Raw genomic sequence first — 16,198 nt, 5'->3', positions numbered from 1 at the left:
ACACACACATATACACACACACACATCATATGCACACATATCATATATACACACACATCTCATATACGCACACATCATATATACACACACATCTCATATACACACACATCTCATATACACACACACATCATATACACACACACATCATATACACACAAATCATATACACACACACATCATATACACACACATCATATATACACACACATCTCATATACGCACACATCATATATACACACACATCATATATACACACACATCTCATATATACACACACATCTTATATACACACACACATCATATACACACACATCATATATACACACATCATATATATACACACACATACATATACACACACACATCATATACACACACATCATATATACACACACATCTCATATACGCACACATCATATATACACACACATCATATATACACACACATCTCATATATACACACACATCTTATATACACACACACATCATATACACACACATCATATATACACACACACATCATATACACACACACACTTCATATATACTCACACATCATATATACACACACATCTCATATACACACATCATATACACACACACATCATATACACACACACATCATATACACACACACATATACACACACATCTCATATACACACACATCATACACACATCATATACACACATATTCACACATACATCATACACACACATAAACAGCCCCCACACACACACACCTACCTGTCCTCCTGCTCACCTACATCTGCCCATACCACAGCCCCGCTGGGGCAGGGAAGGTGTTCAGTCGCTGACTGCCATGCGTTCGTGACGCTCTGAGGGCCGCACAGCACACGGAGTGAGGGGCACACGTACAGGACAGCGCCCCAGCCTGGCGGCGCACAAGATGCAGTGGCGGGCACCCCTAGCAACGGCACTGCTGGGGGCCCCTACCTAGATGGGGCCCCCCGCACCTCGGAAGCTGCGGGCTCCCCCACTACACCACTACCTTCTTGGACAGTGGCACATTTTAGAATCAGAAAATGATTGTATTTTTTATTAGATGCAGCTGGCTGGTTTTTTAGTTCACAAAATGTTCAGTACATTGGGTACATCCTGATTTGAGGATGCCAGTTCAAGTTCTCGGTGCCAAAGGCATCTTGATCAGCCCGAGGTGTTTTCTCTACGCACAAACTTTCACTTCTACCCAAGTGAAATGTTTCCGCCATTTCCCCATAAGAGTTACAAATGGGACAATTTACTTTCCTTTGTCTGATGATATAAGAGAATATATACACAGAGCAGATTTATTGAAATGTATATAGATATTGTTAAAGAAGGATACAGTAGATGATCTCCAGGGAGTGAAGTGCCCATCAGCAGCAAGGCAAGCACATAACACAAGCTGGTACTGACAGCAATGCTGCTGTACTAAAAATAATAAATTCTGCCATGAGCGGGGAGGTTTTATATAGAACAGCGGGAGATAACATGGGGTGGGGAAATCTTCTGTGTATTGTTGTTGGGACAAATATGCAAAGTATTTCTGAAGGAAAGATCACGATATATGATAGAAAGGCTGTTACATTATGCAGTCTGACAGTTTTGGACTGAGGTTTTTTGAGTCCATCATGAAACGTTATCCTGAAGGCTGCCTCCATCTACAGTATGCAGAACGTTCATGTTTATTGTACATACAGGACACACACAAAAGATCTAATAGGTTATAAAGGAATCAATCCATTAGAAATAGACCAATAGACCAATAGATCAGTTTCAAATAGGTTTGCAACTACTCAGCCGTAAAGCATCCCTGTCATTTCAGGTGACTTTTCAGGATAAGCTGCCCTGTTTGTGCTTTAGGGGCAGCACTATTGCTGGCCATTGTATAACTTATATACAGTATTTCTCAGCAGATTATTCCCTGCAGGCTTCATCTCTAATTTACAGTTCTCCCAGAGCTGATGGGCAAGCTCTCTCCTCCCCCTTCATAGACTTGTGTTGCTTGTCTTGCAGACACAGGACAAAGCTGAGCTCATTTTGAAAGAAGAAGATTTAAGTAGTGGGAGAAGGGGGTAGGAGGGAAAAAGATTGATGACAGAAGAACAAAGCATTTTTTCCTAATAAGAGATATGTCATACTTATTGTAGGCCCCAAAAATGAATCACTATGTTTAACAGAATAATAGCATGATGTGTCTACCATGTTGTATGTTCTAAATAGACCACAGTGTATCCTAAAGTTCTTCTCTACAAGTGCCAATCTGGGAAAAGAATACTTCTTTTCTCCTTAGATATTTATGGCTGTTTAGATAAGACAGAAAAAAGGGCAAGTTACACTCTCTAGACAACACTACTACAGTTCACCCAAGGCAAAGGGGGGGTTGAGTTAAGAAAATGTGAAATTAGGTATTATCCGAATAAACATTAGTTCTTCATATATATATATATATATATATATATATATATATATATAGTAATCAGTAGGACATATGATATTGTCATATACTGTTAGTATTGTAAAGGACATCAGTATATATATATATATATATATATATATATATATATATATATATTATATCATTCTCACAAGGAGCAGTGCTCAGTGTTTGCATTGCTAAGACCTGGTGGGAAGGTCTCAAGTATAGACTGATAATGAGTCTTTGTACAATGCTAGTTAGCCAGTCTTGTGTATGTTATTCTGACTAACAATTAATTAACCATTTGACTAAACACAGAGAGAGATTCACACGTCTGTGTGAAATATACCTCCATGGTATTCTTATCTCTCCAATAAATTTGGATGTCTAGGTAGGCCCCAAGATGCCTGATGATCCACCATGTGAAGTGTCAGAAGCTAATCCCAATACTTATAATTTAGGGCTCCATACTTCAAGTGTGGAATATGGGTTTAAGACCAGTTATTGACAGTTAACCCTTAATAGTAATGATGCTAATTGCTTGTGCAACAGCACCCCCTAGGGTATGGGTAGGTGACATTGCACAGACAGGAAAGGCATTATGGGTGATATGCTCAATGCATTCTGGGTAATATAGTGATGTCATAGTCATTACCATATGTGCACGCCCAACCTACATTCATCGGGGAATTCCAATTTAGGGTGGTGTGTCTAACTAATTAAAAAGACTGGTAAACCAGATGTTAGACACTGTAGAGACACACAAAGACACAAAGGAAGAGAGACAAGGGAAAAAAAGAGACAAAGAACTCTCTCCCACACAAAGGAAAGTGGTCCAAGAAGGTGGAAAAGCCATGTGATATCCCAGCAAGCCGGGCTGATCACACATTACCAGACAATTGCTATCCATGACGATGAGATGGACCATTCAGCTTTCCTAGGACCAGAAACAAGGTTCTTACATAGACTTGGGAAGAGACACAAAAATGGTTATTCCATTTAATCAAGACTAATTTGGATAAAGTGGATGGAATTAAACCTTTTAGATTGGCAAATAAACTAAATAAAATAATTATCTCCATATTGAGATTATAGTTTTAGGATATTGCGAGACTTCACTCTACCTGCAGAAGAATCAAGACTCATAATCTATCAAAGCAATAAATTACTGCTTATACATATTGATAGAATTCCTACTCGCCAAACTAAGTGTTATAAGTGTATTTCCTTCCTCCTAAAATATAGTCTAGCAAGATCATATATCATTGCTATTTAAAGGGTAGCTCCCACCATCCTATTTTTTTTTTGCTAGCCTGTTACCCCCCCCCCCCCCGCTAAGGCACTAGCCGTTCCCTCCTCCCCGCCCCGCATACCCCGTTCCCTCATTACACTTGCAGTTACTGCAGAGTCCGGCAGCAAGCGTGCAGGGAGACAGTGGCGGCAACGAGGCGGCAGTGGCGATGTGCGGGAGGAGTGGCCTCCCAGCCAGTGGCCGGGGAGCCAATGCGCTCGCTCCCGCCTGTCTGATTGACAGGCAGGGAGCGAGTGCAGCCTAACTGAAAAAGGACTGATTGCCACTCCAAAATCAGTCCTTTTTCAGTTGCCGGTTTTTAAATGTAAATTAAACCTTTTTAATGAAAAAAAAAATTATAAAAGTATGTTAGAGATATGTTGTAGTACATAAGTACTACAACATATCAAAAAATAAAGTTGGTGACAGTGCCCATTTAATTGTCTTAATAATCTTAACAAAGTTAGAAAATCTTAACATGTTTAGAAAATAGTCCAGAATGGGGCGGAAGTATCTCATAGTTCTTCCATGTTTATATCCTTAGATGGATTTGCCCATTCATGGAGTCATGTGATATGTAGTTGGTTACAAGGGGGCGAGGTGTATTTAGCATTCCATATTGATTTGTCTATGATTAGATGTTGCCCACCTTGATATCATAAGATTTTTCTGGACACAGTGATATGTAACCTTTTTCTTATATGATATCCTAACCTAGTAGCTTTTGTTTTATTGTAACAAGTTACTTACTACTCACATGAATTGTTCTACTATATGTAGTCAATTAACAACATATAATGTTTACTTTAATATCTAATTGATATTCATTTGCATATATCATTGTGTTTATTACTCATTTATGTTTATAATCTTATAACCAATAAATCTGCAAACTTTTATAATACCTGTGTATTATTGTATTGTGTATTATTGTATATTGCAAAACTACATCTTTAAGCGTTAATGTCATCCCGTCATAAAAAGAACTTGTTGATATCTGAGGAAATAGTCGGACTCAGATGTGAATTGTATTCATTAGCTTTCTCTACATTTCACCAGGTCATAATTTTGATATTTATTATAATTCATAATTGAGTTATTACCGCACGACATATATTAAAAAGTTTCTCATATTTACTTGAACTGTTCTATGCAAAGTTTGTTTATATGACAGTGCCTATTTAACCAGTTAAGGATGCAGGGCGTACAGGTGCACCCCCGTTCCCGAGTCCTTAAGGACTCAGGGCGTACCTGTACATCCTGAGTCCCGTTACCGGGGTTTAAAGAGTCTTCACTAGTGGAGAACGCTTCAAACCCTGTGGGTCAGCCGATCGGACCGATGCCCGGCATTAACTCTTTAGACGCTGCGATCAAAGTTGATCACTGCATCTAAAATGAAAGTGAAACTATCCCAGCAGCTCAGTGGAGCTGATCGGGACTATCGTGTGGAAATCCTGATGTCCTGATTAGCTGACTGGACGATGGGAGGGTCCTCACCTGCCTCCTCATCTTCAGATCAGTCGTCTGCTGCTCCAAGCCTGCTCAGCATGGTATGGCATAGCATTGATTAGTATATGCAATCAGAAGATCGCATGGTATATGTGAATAAGCCCCTCCCCTAAAAAAGTTTATTTCCCACCCCCCATTTCCTTTTTTTTTTAAATAAAATAATGTTACAAAAAATGAAAATAATCATATGTGGTACTGCCGCGTGTGTAAATGTTCGTACAATTAAAATATAAGGGTAGCTAAACCGCACAGTCAATGGCGTGCACGTAAAAAAATACCAATGTCCAAAATTGCATTTTTGGTCATTTCATATACCATAAAAATATTAATAGAAAGCAATCAAAAAGTACCATCAAAACAAAAATGGTACCAATAAAAACTGCAGATGTGAATGTATTTTATACATTCCTTGAAGGAAAGAAAGGCAACATACATGTCATTACCACAGGACTACTGGCTGGGAAGCCAACAGTCTACTGTATTGAACAGTTTGTGTGCTGATCTGCTGCTGAAGATAGGGCAGTGGGAGGATCCAGGAAGGGGCATTTATTATAAAACATGATTTCCCTAGTAGAATCCCATAGTCAAGTTTAAAGGGGTACTCCGCCCCTAGACATCTTATCCCCTATCCAAAGGATAGGGGATAAGATATCAGATCGCCGGGGTCCTGCTTCTGGGGACCCCCGGAATCGCCACTGTGGCACCGCTCTTTCATTACTACACAGAGAGAGTTCGCTCTGTGCGTAATGATGGGCTATACAGGGAATGGAGCAGCGTGACATCATGGCCCCGCCCCTCCCGACATCACGGCCCGCCCCCTTAATGCAAGTCTATGGCAGGGGGCGTGACGACCCCCACGCCCCTTCCCATAGACTTGTATTGAGGGGGCGGGCCGTGACATCATGAGGGGGCGGAGCCATGATGTAACAATGCTCCGGCCCCTGTATTGCCCGTCATTACTCGCTCGCTCTGTGCAGTAATGAGCGCGCGGTGCCGCAGCAGCGATCCCTGGGGTCCCCAGCAGCGGGACCCCGGCGATCTGACATCCCCTGGATCGCTGATGCGTCACCGCGCTATCATTACTGCACAGAGCGAGTTCGCTCTGTGCGTAATGACGGGCGATACAGGGGCCGGAGCATCACTACATCACGGCTCCGCCCCTCGTGATGTCTAGGGGCGGAGTACCCCTTTAAGCTAACAATCGAGTTTAAAAGTTTTTATAGCCTTAGCTGAATGGCAGCAGTTTTTCCAATGGTTTACAGCTTCAGTCTTGAACTATTGACCCTCCATTCCCTTCACTTATCACTTATGCAAGTGTCTCTAGTCCTGCAAAAAACATATTTCCTTAATCCCTTATCAGTGAGAGGCTAGGTTACCCATGGGTTCCCTGTAACAGCAGGACACAACACTATGGAAAGTATAAGTATTGCCGCTCCTAATTGTGCGTTGTGTGCCAAATAGTAAAGCGCATGAAAAGCATGCTTCTTCACAGTCACTTAATGTGTTCGTTTTGCGGTTACATGAGGCACTGCATGCATTGATCTTTATTCTTATAGTAGAGAATTAATTAATTATAACTTTTTGTGAATTGGGACATTTAAACTTGCTTTTTTTTTTTTTATTCCAATCTAAATTTAGTAGGAGTCGGAGTTGGAGTCGGTGCATTGTTTGCCGACTCCGACTCCAGGTACCCAAAATTTCGTCCGACTCTGACTCCACAGCCCTGCTCATATAGCCCCGTATGCGGATAAATAAAAATGTTATAAGGATCAGAAAATGGCAGTTTAAAAAATAAAAATTTTGGTGCATGTAGTTATAATTGTTTAAAGTAGTAAAATAAAATAAAACCTACATAAATTGGGTCCTTGAAACTGTATAGACCAAAGAATAAAGAAAATGTGTCTTTTTTACCGAAAAGTGCACTGAGTAGAAATGGAAGCCCTAAGAAAGTTGCAAAATGGCTGTAACGTCAGCGCTTTGGCCAGACATGCTGCCAGCGGGGCTGGGATTCGCATCGCAGGACATCCCTGCATGCGAGTTCCAGCCCGTCATTCACCTCCCTGGTCTTCCGTGATCTCAATCCCAGTGTGCGTGTCCCCACCTCCTAGGGCGCGCGCGCGCCTGAGCTCTGTCATTTAAAGGGCCAGTATGCTCTAATTAGTGTCTTCACCTGTTTCTTCCCTATAAGTGTGTGCACCTCCCCCTGCCCTGTGCCGGACCTTTGTTGCCTTTGTGCCTGAGAGAAAGCTACTGTGTTTCCTGTGTTCCTGGTTATCCATGTATTTGATCCTTGTTCCGTGACCTGACCCTAATACTGTGCTGCCTGCCCTGACCTACAGCTATCCTGACCATATCTTGTCTTATCCTTCTGTACCACGCTTCATCCCAGCTACCTGTGGGGACGAGTCGTGCCAGGGGTAGCGACCTGGGTGCCGCCTGCCGCAGCAAGACTATCCCGCTTTCCGGCGGGCTCTGGTGAAAACCAGCAGCACCTTAGACTCTGCACCCTGGCATGGCTCACGTCATCATCCACACAGGTCCAGAGGATCCACCACCTTCCGTGACCCTTACAGTAAGATCCGGCCATGGATCCCGCTGAGGTGCCTCTGCCAGATGTTTCAGATCTCTCCATCATTGTGGCTCAACAGTCGCAGTTAGATAATCAAGCGCAACAGCTGAATCAACTTTCTGCTATGGTGCAACAGCTTCTTGCCGCTCAGCAGCAACAGCAGCAGCAATCTGTTCCTGAGCCTCCTCCTGTGTCAGATGTTTCTTCCAGGTCCAAGCTTGGCTTATCCTTGCCCTCAAAGTTTGACGGAGATCCCAAGCTGTGTAGGGGCTTTGTGACAGTGTCCTATGCATATAGAACTCATGGCGAATCAGTTCCCGACGGAGTGGCCTGGGTTACACCTCTCTGGGATCTTAATGATCCAGTCTCCTCGAACCTGCCGGCCTTCCTTGCAGAATTCCGTAAACTATTTGAAGAACCCACACGAGCCTCCTCTGCTGAGATGGCTCTTCTGACTCTTTGTCAAGGTAACTCCTCTGTGGGCGACTACGCTGTTCAATTCCGCACATTGGCTTCTGAACTGGCTTGAAACAACGAAGTCTTGTGTGCAACCTTTTAAAAATGGACTCCGACTAACCTGAGCGAACTTATCCTTTTGGCCACCCGTATTGATTTACGTTTTGCCGAGAGGTAGGAAGAACTTCATTTGGAAAGAGAACCTTCCCGTACACAGCGATTACCCCGACTGGCTCCTGTGTTCCAACCTACACCTCAACAATCTTCTTTGCCTCTTGCAGAAGAGGCTATGGAGGTGGAATTCTTTCACCTAATTCATCAGGAAAGATCCCATCGATGCAATTAGAATTAGTGCCTATATTGTGCCAGTCCGAAGCACTTTCTCAAAGACTGTTCTATATGTCCTCCACGTCCGGGAGAACGCTTGCATCTTGGACAAGTAAGAGTGGCGTCCCTAGATGTGAATATTACCTCTCCTCGTTTGACCATTCCAGTTCAGGTCTTTTCTCCTGCCAAGACGTCTTGCAACGCTTCTGCATTTTTGGACTCTGGTTCTGCTGGCGACTTCATTGGTGCCTCCCTGGTCCAGAGACTTCGTCTTCCATAGACTCGTGTTGCCAAGTAAGTCCTTGCACATTTCCTCTGTTAATGGTCAAAATCTGAACTGTAAGGTGTTATACCACACTGAACCTCTCATCATGCAAGTAGGCGATCTGCATAAGGAAAACATTGAGTTCTATGTGCTACCACATTCTACTTTGGAGCTTCTTCTTGGTCTTCATTGGCTTCAACGTCATTCTCCTCAACTAGATTGGAATTCTGGTGAAATCACATGTTGGGGACAGTTTTGCCAAAATCATTGTCTTGTGCCGATCAAGTTTAAAACTCTTTCTTCACCTCCTCTTGGCCTTTTAACAAAAACTTCAGGGCTCCTATTCCCAGCTTTCCAGGTCTTCCAATTCAACTGATCTTCCAGCATTACTGGTGGCCGCACCTGAACGCAATGTCGCAGATTTTATTCGTTCCTGCACTACCTGTGCCTGTAACAAAACTCTTGTACAGAAACCTGTGGACCACTTACAGCCTTTGCCCACTCCTGAAACCCTCCAAGAAGAGGGGGAGACCAAAGGTGGGGGGGGGGGGGTGCTGTGATATCTGCTGGCGGGGCTGGGATTCGCATTGCGTCCGCATGTGAGTTCCAGCCAGTCACTCACCTCCCTGGTCTTCCGTCTTCTCAGTCCCAGCGCACGTGCTCCCGCCTCCTAGGGCGCCCGCGCCCCGGAGCTCTGTGATTTAAAGAGCCAGTACGCTCGAATTAGTGTCTTCACCTTTTCCTTCCCTATAAGTGTGTGCACCTCCCCCTGCCCTGTGCCGGATCTTTGTTGCCTTTGTGCCTAAGAGAAAGCTACTGTGTTACCTGTGTTCCTCGTTATCCGTGTACTTGATCCTTGTTTCGTGACCTGACCCTGCTACTGTGCGCCTGACCTGACCTACAGCTTTCCTGACCACGTCTTGTCTTATCCTTCTGTACTACGCTTCATCCCAGCTACCTGTGTGGACAAGTCGTGCCAGGGGTACCGACCTGGGTGCCGCCTGTGACAACAAGACCATCCTGCTTTGCGGTGGACTCTGGTGAAAACCAGTGGCACCTTAGACTCTGCTCCCTGGCATGGCTCACGTCATCATCCACACAGGTCCAGAGGATCCACCACCTGCCGTGACCCTTACAATGGCGTTTCTTATTTATTTATTTTTTTTATTTCATCCCCAAAAATATTTTTGAAAACATTTTTTGTTTTGTTTTGATTGTTATAAAATAATTGATGTCATTACAAAGTACAAGGAGGAAAAAACTGAAAGTACAAAAATGAAAATGTTTTGAGTCCTTGAGGTTAAAATGGGCTGAGTCCTTAAGGGGTTAAGGGTCAAAGCCTTAGGGCCTTATTACACAGGACGATTAGCAGCCGTCACAGCCAACATGGTCCTGTGCAATAGGAAAAGCAGTCAGCCAATCAATGAGCAAACACCCATTGTTGGGTAATATGTTGGCTGGTTAGATGTCAGCTGACCATGTAGTATGTGCAGAGGAGTGATGGCAGCAAAGGGCCCCACAAATAATCTTGTTATTCGTGTGGGCTTCCCTGCATGGTGCTTAAAGGGCTACTCCACTGCCCCAGTGTCCGGAACACTTTGTTCCGAACATTGGGTGCGGGCTATGGGGGTCGTAATGTCATGCACATGCCCCCTAGTGATGTCAAGCCACGCCCCCTCCCATAGACTTGCATTGAGGGGACCTGGCATGGCGTCTCTAGGGGGCGTAGCCATGATGTCACGATCCCATAGCCCGCACCCAGCGTTTGGAACAAAATTTTTGGACGCTGGGGCAGGGGAATACCCCTTTAAGCAATCTGTAATGGGCTTATTTACAACAGGAAACATTGGGCAACCTAAAAGGGCCCTTAGTCCATTAGAGGATCTTCCATTCTGGTGGTCCATGCAACCCAGATTATAAAAAATAAAAATCAATCCTCTGATCATAGAGATACCACTCCTTTCCTTTAAAAGCCTGATATTGCTACACAATTGCAAAGTAGTGCCATTTTATTGCTACCTGGTTTTTACCTTTTACCTTAAGGTTTAACCTAATGCTGAGATTTACGCTTTTCCTCCTTGTTCTACGTGTCTCTTCCCCCTTGACCTACTCCCAACCCCCCCTGTTTCTATTTGTTTACAATTTATTATTGTGCGGTACTTCATTTTCTGTATTGCCTATTGTTTATTCAGAGATTCTGTTATTGTGTTTCTTGGTTGTGTGCCTATACCTTACTTACAATAAATTTCTCCGTTTGACACAAAAAAAAAAAATATATGAATATGTTGAATCTTTACCTTTTTTTATGCTTCTAACAGCCAAAACAGGCACATACTGTATAGGGTATAAAACATTTAAATAAGGTAAGAATGTGGTGTAATGTTTCCTCTATTAAGGTAAAACTATGCTTCAAACGGCTGCTAAGAGGTTCCCAATGACTGTGGACATGCAGCAGGTGCTAACATTCATAATAGCCTCGAGAACAAAGGTGTAAGGAAAACTTCCGTGCGGACTTTCCCCCAACAGTGGAGTGCCCGCAGAACATGCCCGTGCTAGGACCGCCTGGAAACGTGCCATCTCATTAGGCTACATATTAGGCTACATTTACATTGCCTTTCACATCCGTCCCATTTTTAAGGTCAGTTTGGCACTTTTTTTTCCCTTGCACTGAACGGACCCTGTAAGGGGACGGAGCACAACGGAAACTAACAGGTCCCGAAGGACCTTATTCACTTGAATGGAATCCGTCAGGGATCTGGTAGTTTACCAGAGTTTAGTGGAGAAATAAATGTGCATGCGCTGCCAACGGAACTCCGAATACCAATGTAAACCTAGCCTTAGAGAGTAAAAAACAGTGAGAAGAATGCATATTGGCTGCCATTACAGTAAGGTAATGGGCTAAAAACTTATCGGACCTCTGTTAAAAATTGTTTAATTTGCTGTAATCTGTGTAAATCTACAACATTTTTTATTTAGGATATACAGGTAATGTCTGCACCCAGCATTAAAGGAGTGCTCCGCCCCTAGACATGTTATCCCCTATCCTTTGGATAGGGGATAACATGTCTAGGGGCGGAGCTCCCCTTTAAAGAGATCACTCACTATGGTGGTGGCATATACCTAGGACTAGGGATGAGCGAATCGAATCTGACAAATCCGAATTTGTTACGAATTTCAGGAAAAATTTGCTTTGCAACAAATCCGAATACCTACGTGGTGTACGTTTTTGGCCTAGTTACTGTGTAACTAATTTGGGCCTAGTTACTGTGTAAGACCAGCGAAAGCTACCCACTTGTTTCTGTAGCCTTATACAGTTTGTAGTGGAGCGCATAATCCTCCTCTCATAAGTTTAAACTGTATGTACACCTACGTGGTGTGCTTTATATATTTTCCTGTTAAACTAATTTGGGCCTAGTCACTGTGAAAGGCCAGCCAAAGATACACACTTGTTTCTGTAGTCTAATGCAGTTTTAAGCGTAGTGGAGCGCATTTGCCTCCTCTCATAAGTGTAACATATACGCACTCAGCTAGTGTATAAGTATGTCAGGCAGAAGTGCCAAGACGTGCACAGAGGAGTGGCAGAGGCCTAATTTCATCGGGTGCAGGCAGAGGTTGCAGCAGAGTAGGGGCGTGTGGCAGCAGGAGTCACAGCAAGAGGTCTGAGCTCCCGGTGTCAGCTGGCAGTCGTGTCTCGACCAGCAACCCAGCAGCCGTGATTAGTTCACTCGGTCATCCACTTCATCCCAAGTGACATCCGACACCCCCAGTCAACAGTCGGTGGGTTCCTCACTTCAACCCTCAGTTGGCATGGCCCTCATGCTGCTGCCACCTCCAGACTCTGTCATTGTGCTGCCATATGGTCTCCTCATGCTGATGCTGCCACCTCCAGGCTCTCTCATTGTGCTACGATATGGTCTCTTCATGCTGATGCTGCCACCTCCAGGCTCTGTCATTGTGCAGGGCGAGTAACACTTGCCAATAAGGGAATTAATAGTGCGAGAGTAGGGTGTTATGGGGAAGTTTTTACCCTCACCTGCAACAATGGACCGTACGTTGTTCCCTTCCACCTTTTAGAGGTCTTTGCATCATATCAATACTTGGTGGTGTAGGTGGCACATGGTGTTTTTTGCACACCTTTCCTTTTGTTGAATAAGAAAAAAAATTTGGGTCCATATATTTTATCCTAAGAATATTATTAAAAGTTATGTTTTACGTAATGCATATCCTCAATACTTACTTGTGCACACTAACACTTTTACAAAAGAGACCGTTTTCTTCCGCCTAGCTGCCTCAGCTACTATTCTGATCCTGTCACCCGCCTGATGCCACACATCTGATGCCAAGTTCTCCTTCTTACACCCACCTTGATCACCAGGTACTGGTATTGCCACCCTCCACCCCACTCTGTAACCGGGTCACTTCCTGGACTCCTGATGCTGCTGCCACCTTCAGGCTGTCCCTTTCTGCCACCATATGTTCTCCTCATGCTAATGTTACCTCCAGGCTGTCTCATTCTGCCACCATATGTTCTCCTTATGTTGATGCCAGCTCCAAGCTGTCTCATTCTACCACCATAAGTTCTGCTCATGCTGATGCCAGCTCCAGGCTGTCTCATTCTGCCACCAAATGTTCTCCTCATGTTGATGCCAGCTCCAGGCTAGGTCATTCAGCCACTATGTGGTCTCCTCATGCTCCCGCCACCTCTAGGCTGTTCTAAAAACAGGAGAGAAGGCGCTCCATAGGGTAATACACCCGGAGATAGGGGGGGAGGGGAGAGTAAAAGCTGATTTAAAACTGCAACAGACACAACAATGGGAATAGCTTGGATACAATGGTCCGTCTGCAGCCCTCGTGGTGTGGAGTCCACAGTGTGCCTGATGAATCTGCGCTTGCGCAGGGAAACGCGTTGCATCAAATAAACTGGATTTTATTTTCCTACCTGTGTCCTGGGTCCGTTCAGCGCCGACGTACTCCTGTACTCCTTACTGAAGCCTTCTCTCGCATGTACCTCTAGGCTGTGTCATTCAGCCACTATATGGTCTCCTTATACTAATCTCTCCTCCAGGCTCTGTCATTGTGCTGCTCTGCGACAGTGATTCTAATAGCGACGCCTGTGATCTGCATGTCATACTGAATAACAGTATTATTTCACTAACACAGCACACACTCCAGAGTGTTACGACAACGCAAAGCGTTCTACACCTCTACATCCCTATTGAGGCTCTCTGTAGCCCAGAAATAGCCATTTTTAATAGCAATTCGCCACAAATAAATTCAGACCCAAAAATTATTTTTCGGAAAATTCGGCGAATCGGCCGAATCGAATTTTTCAAAAATTCGCTCATCTCTACCCAGGACGACCACATTGTGGCTTAAAATGTGAAACCCACTGATCACTGAGAATGTTTGTTTAAGAGAACAAGTTGCACAGTTATCCTACAGATCCACTATACGGCCCCTTAGGGTAAGTCCATGGATTCGCACTGTAAACCCATAGCGAATTACAGTACCAGCCAGGTACTTACTGTGTTTCTCCAAAAATAAGACCGGGTCTTATATTAATTTTAGCCACAAAAAACACACTAGGGCTTATTTTCAGGGTAGGGCTTATTTATTTACGGTATGTACATTGAACAACATACATTGCCCCCCAACGTCACCCCCCCCCCAACGGTTTATCAGCCCAGCGCTGCACCGCACATCGGGGGGCTAATCGTACCATATGTCACCCGCGAGCGCTGCTTCTCTTCCCCCCCTGCCAAATAATTATCAGCCGCTTCGCTGTATTCTGTATTCCTGTGCCCGGGCTGCAAATATTAAAAAAATAACTTTAACTTACCTTCGTCCTCCGTTCCCCCATTGCTAAGGAACCGGCCTCATGGTCCCTCCGCTGTTCTTGCTGTTTCCTGGGGATGGGAACGTCACAGAGCCTTCAGCCTATCACCGGCCGCAGCGATGTCCTGCCTCTGCCGATGATATGCTAAGCCCACTGTCATGTAAGGAGCCGGCCGGCTTCTTACATGACACTCCTCATCGGCAGAGGCGGGACATCGCTGCAGCCGGTGATAGGCTGAAGGCTCTGAGACGTCCAAACACCAGGAAGCAGCACGAGCAGCGGAGAACAGTGACGCCGGTTCCTCAGCAACAGGGGAACGGAGGACGAAGGTAAGTTAAAGTTTGTTTTTTAATACCGTATTTGCAGCCCGGGCATTGCCTAGGTCTTATAGTGCAGCCCACCCCGATAATCCAGCTAGGGCTTATTTTTGGAGTAGGGTGTATTTTCAGGGAAACACTGTAAGATTTTTCTCATGGACAGAATCTATACAAATCAAATAACTGCAGTATGCCCGAATGCATACAGTATTAAAGGGGCAGTCCCACCAATGACACTTGTCCCCTATCCACAAGTTAAAGCAAAAGTGTATGATTAGGGAGGTTCTACTGTTGGGCCCCGTGAATGGAGTCCCATCTGAAAGGAGTGCAGTCTTGCACGTGGATAGTGATAAGTTGGTGGGACAACCCCTTTCAAAAACTAACATTATTACAAACCATGTGCATCTCACTGCTTCATGGATTTAACCACTTTTTTTGCTATATGCTAATGAGGACCTAAAAAGCCATCACTGCTCTTTTATGCTCTTTGAGGACCGCGCATTGGTGATCCCATCTCCTTGGCGATCTAGGCCCTTAGCAGCACATTAGAGTAAAAAATAATGACACCAATAGGGGCTAAATAAGAAATAAATTAAAAACGGCCAGATCCATGGGGCCTTCACACAGATCACAATGGAGCAAGTTGGCCACAGGTCCAGTATTCTTTTTAGGCACCGTATGGTGGCATGCTCCATAGGGGTGCTATGTGCTGCAGTGCGTGCAGTTTTGTGATGGAAACATAGTATAAAAATCAGGGGTCAAGTCCTGGGGAAAAAAGTGTGGGAACTCACCCAAGATTTCCACTCAATGGCTGTTCCTGCTGTTGAGAAAGTGCAGGAACTCAGTTCCCACACGTTTCTGCATTACTTGAGCCCTGATAAAAATAGATCAAATGATATGAAGCCATCCTACATTTTATTCAAGAATTCAGTTCCCGATAGAATACTGACACCAGAAGTTTTATTAATAAATTTTGCTCTTGTCATACATTTAATTTTTTTCAGGAACACAGCTTTCCGATTCGTTCATTACATGGTGCATTTAGTAACCGATCATCATTGCCCGTTTTAGATCTCGGTGAAGTGTGCAATAGTTTGGCATGTGTAGATCATCGTCAGCTCGTATTCAGATGATGCCAGGGGAAGATTCAGCGTATAATTGGCTGGTACGCATTATATTCATAGACCCCCCTATGCTGGCCGCAGTT

This window comes from Hyla sarda, chromosome 10, assembly GCF_029499605.1.
Source record: "Hyla sarda isolate aHylSar1 chromosome 10, aHylSar1.hap1, whole genome shotgun sequence".
In the NCBI taxonomy this organism is placed as follows: Eukaryota; Metazoa; Chordata; class Amphibia; order Anura; family Hylidae; genus Hyla; species Hyla sarda.
The sequence above is the reverse complement of the archived record's forward strand: the minus strand, read 5'-3'. Positions refer to the sequence as shown.